The sequence below is a fragment of the Oncorhynchus kisutch genome, unplaced genomic scaffold, assembly GCF_002021735.2.
Source record: "Oncorhynchus kisutch isolate 150728-3 unplaced genomic scaffold, Okis_V2 Okis09a-Okis19a_hom, whole genome shotgun sequence".
In the NCBI taxonomy this organism is placed as follows: domain Eukaryota; kingdom Metazoa; phylum Chordata; class Actinopteri; order Salmoniformes; family Salmonidae; genus Oncorhynchus; species Oncorhynchus kisutch.
This window is the reverse complement of record NW_022261985.1, coordinates 14612893-14622892: the sequence shown is the minus strand read 5'-3', so window position 1 is coordinate 14622892 and position 10000 is coordinate 14612893.

Here is a 10000-nt window from a genome sequence, read left to right as displayed (position 1 = left end):
TGATGGACTGTCCTTCATGTCTTAAAGTAATGATGGACTGACCTTCATGTCTTAAAGTAATGATGGACTGACCTTCATGTCTTAAAGTAATGATGGACTGTCCTTCATGTCTTAAAGTAATGATGGACTGACCTTCATGTCTTAAAGTAATGATGGACTGACCTTCATGTCTTAAAGTAATGATGGACAGACCTTCATGTCTTAAAGTAATGATGGACTGACCTTCATGTCTTAAAGTAATGATGGACTGACCTTCATGTCTTAAAGTAATGATGGACTGACCTTCATGTCTTAAAGTAATGATGGACTGACCTTCATGTCTTAAAGTAATGATGGACTGACCTTCATGTCTTAAAGTAATGATGGACTGACCTTCATGTCTTAAAGTAATGATGGACTGACCTTCATGTCTTAAAGTAATGATGGACTGACCTTCATGTCTTAAAGTAATGATGGACTGACCTTCATGTCTTAAAGTAATGATGGACTGACCTTCATGTCTTAAAGTAATGATGGACTGACCTTCATGTCTTAAAGTAATGATGGACTGACCTTCATGTCTTAAAGTAATGATGGACTGTCCTTCATGTCTTAAAGTAATGATGGACTGACCTTCATGTCTTAAAGTAATGATGGACTGACCTTCATGTCTTAAAGTAATGATGGACTGACCTTCATGTCTTAAAGTAATGATGGACTGACCTTCATGTCTTAAAGTAATGATGGACTGTCCTTCATGTCTTAAAGTAATGATGGACTGACCTTCATGTCTTAAAGTAATGATGGACTGACCTTCATGTCTTAAAGTAATGATGGACTGACCTTCATGTCTTAAAGTAATGATGGACTGACCTTCATGTCTTAAAGTAATGATGGACTGACCTTCATGTCTTAAAGTAATGATGGACTGACCTTCATGTCTTAAAGTAATGATGGACTGTCCTTCATGTCTTAAAGTAATGATGGACTGACCTTCATGTCTTAAAGTAATGATGGACTGACCTTCATGTCTTAAAGTAATGATGGTCTGACCTTCATGTCTTAAAGTAATGATGGACTGACCTTAATGTCTTAAAGTAATGATGGACTGACCTTCATGTCTTAAAGTAATGATGGACTGACCTTCATGTCTTAAAGTAATGATGGACTGACCTTCATGTCTTAAAGTAATGATGGACTGACCTTCATGTCTTAAAGTAATGATGGACTGACCTTCATGTCTTAAAGTAATGATGGACTGTCCTTCATGTCTTAAAGTAATGATGGACTGACCTTCATGTCTTAAAGTAATGATGGACTGACCTTCATGTCTTAAAGTAATGATGGACTGACCTTCATGTCTTAAAGTAATGATGGACTGACCTTCATGTCTTAAAGTAATGATGGACTGACCTTCATGTCTTAAAGTAATGATGGACTGACCTTCATGTCTTAAAGTAATGATGGACTGTCGTTTTCTCTTTGTTTATTTGAGCTGTTCTTGCCATAATGTGGACTTGGTCTTTGACCAAACAGGACTATAGTGGCAAGAAAATGTATGGTTACCGTTTGGAAATGCTTGGATTTCTGCATTAATTGTTAATAAAAATGGATCGGATCTTCATCTAAGTCACAACAATAGACAAACAGTCTGCTTAAACTAATAATACAAACAATTATATGTTTTTATGTCTTTATTTAATGACAGACCGTGTAAACATTCACAGTGCAGGGTGGAAAAAGTACAACACAACTGATTGGCTCAAACGCATTAATTAAGAAGGAAAAAAAATCCACAAATTAACTTTTAACAAGGCACACCTGTTAAAAAAACTTCTTCAGGATTGGTGTGTCCCCTGCGGGATGGTTGAGCTAACGTAGGCTAATGCGATTAGCATGAGGTTGAGCTAACGTAGGCTAATGCGATTAGCATGAGGTTGAGCTAAAGTAGGCTAATGTGATTAGCATGAGGTTGAGCTAACGTAGGCTAATGCGATTAGCATGAGGTTGAGCTAACGTAGGCTAATGCGATTAGCATGAGGTTGAGCTAAAGTAGGCTAATGTGATTAGCATGAGGTTGAGCTAACGTAGGCTAATGCGATTAGCATGAGGTTGAGCTAAAGTAGGCTAATGTGATTAGCATGAGGTTGAGCTAACGTAGGCTAATGCGATTAGCATGAGGTTGAGCTAACGTAGGCTAATGCGATTAGCATGAGGTTGAGCTAAAGTAGGCTAATGTGATTAGCATGAGGTTGAGCTAACGTAGGCTAATGTGATTAGCATGAGGTTGAGCTAACGTAGGCTAATGCGATTAGCATGAGGTTGAGCTAACGTATGCTAATGTGATTAGCATGAGGTTGAGCTAACGTAGGCTAATGCGATTAGCATGAGGTTGAGCTAACGTAGGCTAATGTGATTAGCATGAGTTTGTAATTAACAATAATGTTTCCCAGGACATAGACATATATGGTATTGGCAGAAAGCTTAAATTCTTGTTAATCTAACTGCACTGTCCAATGTACAGTAGCTATTGCAGTGAAATAATATCATGCTATTGTTTGAGGAGAGTGCACAGTTTTAAACATGAAAGGTTTTTAATAAACAAATTAGGTACATTTGGGCAGTCTTGATACACAATTTTGGACAAAAATGCAATGGTTCATTGGATCAGTTTGCACATACACTGATGCCAAAATCTAAATTGCACCTGGGCTGGAATATTACATTATGGCCTTTCTCTCGCATTTCAAAGATGATGGTACAAAAAAAATACAAAAGAACGGTTTATTTTTTCTTTGTATTCTGTTTTACCAGATCTAATGTGTTATATTCTCCTACATTCCTTTCACATTTCCACAAACTTCAAAGTGTTTCCTTTCAAATGGTACCAATAACATGCATATCCTTGCTTCAGGGCCTGAGATACAGGCAGATAGATTTGGGTTTGTCATTTTAAGGGGGCCGATCCTTATTAACAATGAACCTTCCTTCATCCATTTCCTGACTGTGTCCAGCTGATATTTGATTTACAAATTTAATTTATTATTATTATTATTATTATTATTATTATTATAATCACACAAATGAAAAGCTAGACAGCATTGAAAAGGACACAGCTGTAGGACTCTGTAGATCCTGGTAGTGTCTAGGACACAGCTGTAGGACTCTGTAGAACACTGGTAGTGTCTAGGACACAGCTGTAGGACTCTGTAGATCCTGGTAGTGTCTAGGACACAGCTGTAGGACTCTGTAGATCCTGGTAGTGTCTAGGACAGCTATAGGACTCTGTAGAACACTGGTAGTGTCTAGGACACAGCTGTAGGACTCTGTAGAACACTGGTAGTGTCTAGGACAGCTGTAGGACTCTGCAGAACACTGGTAGTATCTAGGACACAGCTGTAGGACTCTGTAGAACACTGGTAGTGACTAGGACACAGCTGTAGGACTCTGTAGAACACTGGTAGTGTCTAAGACAGCTGTAGGACTCTGTAGAACACTGGTAGTGACTAGGACACAGCTGTAGGACTCTGTAGAACACTGGTAGTGTCTAGGACAGCTGTAGGACTCTGTAGAACACTGGTAGTGTCTAGGACACAGCTGTAGGACTCTGTTGACCACTGGTAGTGTCTAGGACAGCTGTAGGACTCTGTAGAACACTGGTAGTATCTAGGACAGCTGTAGGACTCTGTAGAACACTAGTAGTGTCTAGGACACAGCTGTATGACTCTGTAGAACACTAGTAGTGTCTAGGACACAGCTGTATGACTCTGTAGAACACTAGTAGTGTCTAGGACACAGCTGTAGGACTCTGTAGAACCCTCTATGTCTGTTCTATGTTTGAGACACAGCAGAACATTAGCAGTCTACTGTGTGGGGTGAGATTAGCCTTAGTGGAAACAAAAGGAGCACATTCATAGGAGGTGCTGAGCAGTTAAATCCATTGTGCTCCAGCGCCCGCTCTGTTAATAATAATCCTGGGTTCTGGATGGCAGCAGCCTCTGTTCACCATGTTGCCAACCTAAGACTTAGACTTCCAGAAGACTTGTTTAGGCAAATTACACTATTCCCCCCTCTCTCTCTCTCTCTCTCTCTCTCTCTCTCTCCCTCCCTCCCTCCCTCCCTCCCTCCCTCCCTCCCTCCCTCCCTCCCTCCCTCCCTCCCTCCCTCCCTCCCCCTCTGTCTCTCTCTCGACTGATACACAGTCCTGTTCTCTCACGCAGGTTATATCCTAAACAGCCCAATTCCTTTTATAGTTCAGTATTTATGACCAGGGCCCACAGTGCTCCAGTTGTATACTATCAAGGGGATAGGGAACCATTTAGTATAAAACAATTAAATATATATAAACATATAAACCATTTAGATTAAAACAATTAAATACAAGATATAAACTTATAAATCATTTATTATAAAACCCATTATTTTTTATTCTGTGCATTTGTAGTCGTCTTTTAAGTTATTATTGTGGAATCACTACAATGTTGTTGATCACTCCTCAGTGTTCTACCATCACAGACATCTGTAGCTGTTTTTAAAAAAACACCAACGGCGTCATGGCAACATCCCTGAGCAGTTTCCTTCCTGTCCTGCAGCTCAGTTCAGACGGACGTCTGTACCTTTGATCTGTCTGGGGCGGTTTAATATATAATCGACAACATAATTATTATCTCTGATCTGTCTGGTGGTTGTTTAATATATAATCCACAACATAATTATTATCTCTGATCTGTCTGGTGGTTGTTTAATATATAATCCACAACATAATTATTATCTCTGATCTGTCTGGTGGCTGTTTAATATATAATCCACAACATAATTATTATCTCTGATCTGTCTGGTGGCTGTTTAATATATAATCCACAACATAATTATTATCTCTGATCTGTCTGGTGGTTGTTTAATATATAATCCACAACATAATTATTATCTCTGATCTGTCTGGTGGCTGTTTAATATATAATCCACAACATAATTATTATCTCTGATCTGTCTGGTGGTTGTTTAATATATAATCCACAACATAATTATTATCTCTGATCTGTCTGGTGGCTGTTTAATATATAATCCACAACATAATTATTATCTCTGATCTGTCTGGTGGTTGTTTAATATATAATCCACAACATAATTATTATCTCTGATCTGTCTGGTGGCTGTTTAATATATAATCCACAACATAATTATTATCTCTGATCTGTCTGGTGGCTGTTTAATATATAATCCACAACATAATTATTATCTCTGATCTGTCTGGTGGCTGTTTAATATATAATCCACAACATAATTATTATCTCTGATCTGTCTGGTGGTTGTTTAATATATAATCCACAACATAATTATTATCTCTGATCTGTCTGGTGGCTGTTTAATATATAATCCACAACATAATTATATCTTGACTATGCGTTAAAGAGATATTCAATGTCAGATTTTTTATTTAATTTTTTTAAATCTACCAATCACTTCCCTTCTTTATGAGGCTTTTGAAAAGCTCCCTTTGAAGTCGAATCTGTCGTTGTAATGAAATACTTGACCGAGGGACCTTACAGATGTTGAATATATGAAGGACAGAGAAAAGGGGTTCGTCATTCCAAAATCATGTCAATCTTTATTATTTCACACAGAGTGAGTCCATGTAAATGAGTATGTGATTTGTTAAGCCTCGTTTCACTCCTGAACTAATCTAGGCCTAAACAAAGGGGCTGAATACTTATGCAACTACTAAACACAGAGTGAGCAAAACATTAGGAACACCATCTTTTCCATGACGTAGACCGACCAGGTGAATCCAGGTGAAAGCTGTAGCTTTCAAAGCTTATATTAGAAAAGGATAAAACAAAAGACAAATTATGATCACATGTTAAACCCACTTTAATCAGTGTAGATGGAGGGGAGGAGACGGATTAAAGAAGGATTTTTAACCTGTTAACCTGTTCGCGTGCCAATCCCTTTAGCGGGATCGATTTGACAACATCCAGTGAAATGGCAGGGCGCCAAATTCAAACTACAGAAACATCAATATTCAACATAACTTCTTGTTAATCCAGCCGCAGTGTCAGATTTCAAAAAGGCTTTACGGCGAAAGCAAACCATGCGATTATCTGAGGACAGCGCCCCGCATACAATCACATAAAAATAATTTTCAACCAGGCAGGTGGCGACACAAAAGTCAGAAATAATGATATAATAAATGCCTTACCTTTGAAGATCTTCTTCTGTTGGCACTCCAAAATGTCAGAGAAACATCACAAATGGTCCTTTTGTTTGATAATGTCCTTCTTTATATCCCCAAAATGTCAATTTATTTGGCGCGTTTGATTCAGAAATACACCGGTTTCAACTCGCCCAACATGACTACAAAGTATCTAATAAGTTACCTGTAAACCTGGTCCAAACATTTCAAACAACATTCCTAATCCAACCTAAGGTATCCTAAAACGTAAATAGTCTATACATTTTAAGACGGGATAAACTGTTTCCAATACCGGATAAAAACAACGTGAAGCGCGTTCCAGTTCACGCACACCAAGTGTTACAAAGAACAGCCCTACTTCTTCATTTCTCAAAAGAAAAACATCAACCAATTTCTAAAGACTGTTGACATCTAGTGGAAACCATAGGAACTGCAACCAGGTTCCCATTAAATAGGGCTTCCCATAGAAAAGTAATTGCTATGACCTCCATTTTGTTTCCCCCCTGGATGGTTTGTCCTCGAGGTTTTTATTTGGTTACTTTTGACTGGTACTGAATATTTACCCCCCTAAGAAATATGGAGGATTGGAAATGATGAAAACAATTATATTAACGGAAGCTACAATCTATCTCTAATATTAAAGCTGATCCTAAACAAAACCAAAAAAACAATACAATAGGACATCGAGCCAACATGACACAACTGTGGGAAGCATTGGAGTAAACCTGGGCCAGCATCCCTGTGGAACGCTTTCAGCACCTAGTAGAGTGTATGAGGACATGACCAGCTATAGTAAGCATTGGAGTCAACATGGGCCAGCATCCCTGTGGAACGCTTTCAACACCTAGTAGAGTGTATGAGGACATGACCAGCTATGGGAAGCATTGGAGTCAACATGGGCCAGCATCCCTGTGGAACGCTTTCAGCACCTAGTAGAGTGTATGAGGACATGACTCTTTCGACACCTTGTAACCTTGTCGGAACTAGAAGCACAAGCATTTCGCTACACTCGCATTAACATCTGCTAACCATGTGTATGTGACAAATAAATTTGATTTGATTTGATTTGATAAAGTCCCCAACACATTGAGGCTGTTCTGGGGGCAAAAGGGAGTACAACTCAATATTATTAGGAAGGTGCCCGTGTTCCTAATGTTTTCTACACTCAGTGTTCATACTGTACCATTTAGAGTGTATGCCAATATCCTCTGAGTTTTCTCTTCTCTCTGGTTTGATAAATGTGACATGCAGAGCCTTGAAGATCACTTACATTACACACATTATAACATGTTATTATATCTAATTATATGAAGATCAATGGAAACAACGACGGAACAGGAATGTCATTGATAGAATACAGCGGGAGGCAGATGGAATCATGGAACAGTAGAACTCCTCCCTAAGATTCTATCAGTTCCAAATCAGAACGCATTACAGTGATCTATCATGACATTCAATCATTCAATCAATACATCAAAACGCTTCTAAGACTTTCTACAACTAATGACGTCAGATAGACTGAGGTTCCTGGCTCAGAACACAACATTAATACAACTAATGACGTCAGATAGACTGAGGTTCCTGGCTCAGAACACAACATTAATACAACTAATGACGTCAGATAGACTGAGGTTCCTGGCTCAGAACACAACATTAATACAACTAATGACGTCAGATAGACTGAGGTTCCTGGCTCAGAACACAACATTAATACAACTAATGACGTCAGATAGACTGAGGTTCCTGGCTCAGAACACAACATTAATACAACTAATGACGTCAGATAGACTGAGGTTCCTGGCTCAGAACACAACATTAATACAACTAATGACGTCAGATAGACTGAGGTTCCTGGCTCAGAACACAACATTAATACAACTAATGACGTCAGATAGACTGAGGTTCCTGGCTCAGAACACAACATTAATACAACTAATGACTTCAGATAGACTGAGGTTCCTGGCTCAGAACACAACATTAATACAACTAATGACGTCAGATAGACTGAGGTTCCTGGCTCAGAACACAACATTAATACAACTAATGACGTCAGATAGACTGAGGTTCCTGGCTCAGAACACAACATTAATACAACTAATGACGTCAGATAGACTGAGGTTCCTGGCTCAGAACACAACATTAATACAACTAATGACTTCAGATAGACTGAGGTTCCTGGCTCAGAACACAAGATTAATACAACTAATGACATCAGATAGACTGAGGTTCCTGGCTCAGAACACAACATTAATACAACTAATGATGTCAGATAGACTGAGGTTCCTGGCTCAGAACACAACATTAATACAACTAATGACGTCAGATAGACTGAGGTTCCTGGCTCAGAACACAACATTAATACAACTAATGACGTCAGATAGACTGAGGTTCCTGGCTCAGAACACAACATTAATACAACTAATGATGTCAGATAGACTGAGGTTCCTGGCTCAGAACACAACATTAATACAACTAATGATGTCAGATAGACTGAGGTTCCTGGCTCAGAACACAACATTAATACAACTAATGATGTCAGATAGACTGAGGTTCCTGGCTCAGAACACAACATTAATACAACTAATGATGTCAGATAGACTGAGGTTCCTGGCTCAGAACACAACATTAATACAACTAATGATGTCAGATAGACTGAGGTTCCTGGCTCAGAACACAAGATTAATACAACTAATGATGTCAGATAGACTGAGGTTCCTGGCTCAGAACACAACATTAATACAACTAATGACGTCAGATAGACTGAGGTTCCTGGCTCAGAACACAACATTAATACAACTAATGACGTCAGATAGACTGAGGTTCCTGGCTCAGAACACAACATTAATACAACTAATGATGTCAGATAGACTGAGGTTCCTGGCTCAGAACACAAGATTAATACAACTAATGATGTCAGATAGACTGAGGTTCCTGGCTCAGAACACAAGATTAATACAACTAATGACATCAGATAGACTGAGGTTCCTGGCTCAGAACACAACATTAATACAACTAATGACGTCAGATAGACTGAGGTTCCTGGCTCAGAACACAACATTAATACAACTAATGACTTCAGATAGACTGAGGTTCCTGGCTCAGAACACAACATTAATACAACTAATGACGTCAGATAGACTGAGGTTCCTGGCTCAGAACACAACATTAATACAACTAATGATGTCAGATAGACTGAGGTTCCTGGCTCAGAACACAACATTAATACAACTAATGATGTCAGATAGACTGAGGTTCCTGGCTCAGAACACAACATTAATACAACTAATGACGTCAGATAGACTGAGGTTCCTGGCTCAGAACACAACATTAATACAACTAATGATGTCAGATAGACTGAGGTTCCTGGCTCAGAACACAACATTAATACAACTAATGACGTCAGATAGACTGAGGTTCCTGGCTCAGAACACAACATTAATACAACTAATGACGTCAGATAGACTGAGGTTCCTGGCTCAGAACACAACATTAATACAACTAATGACATCAGATAGACTGAGGTTCCTGGCTCAGAACACAACATTAATACAACTAATGACGTCAGATAGACTGAGGTTCCTGGCTCAGAACACAACATTAATACAACTAATGACGTCAGATAGACTGAGGTTCCTGGCTCAGAACACAACATTAATACAACTAATGACGTCAGATAGACTGAGGTTCCTGGCTCAGAACACAACATTAATACAACTAATGACATCAGATAGACTGAGGTTCCTGGCTCAGAACACAACATTAATACAACTAATGACATCAGATAGACTGAGGTTCCTGGCTCAGAACACAACATTAATACAACTAATG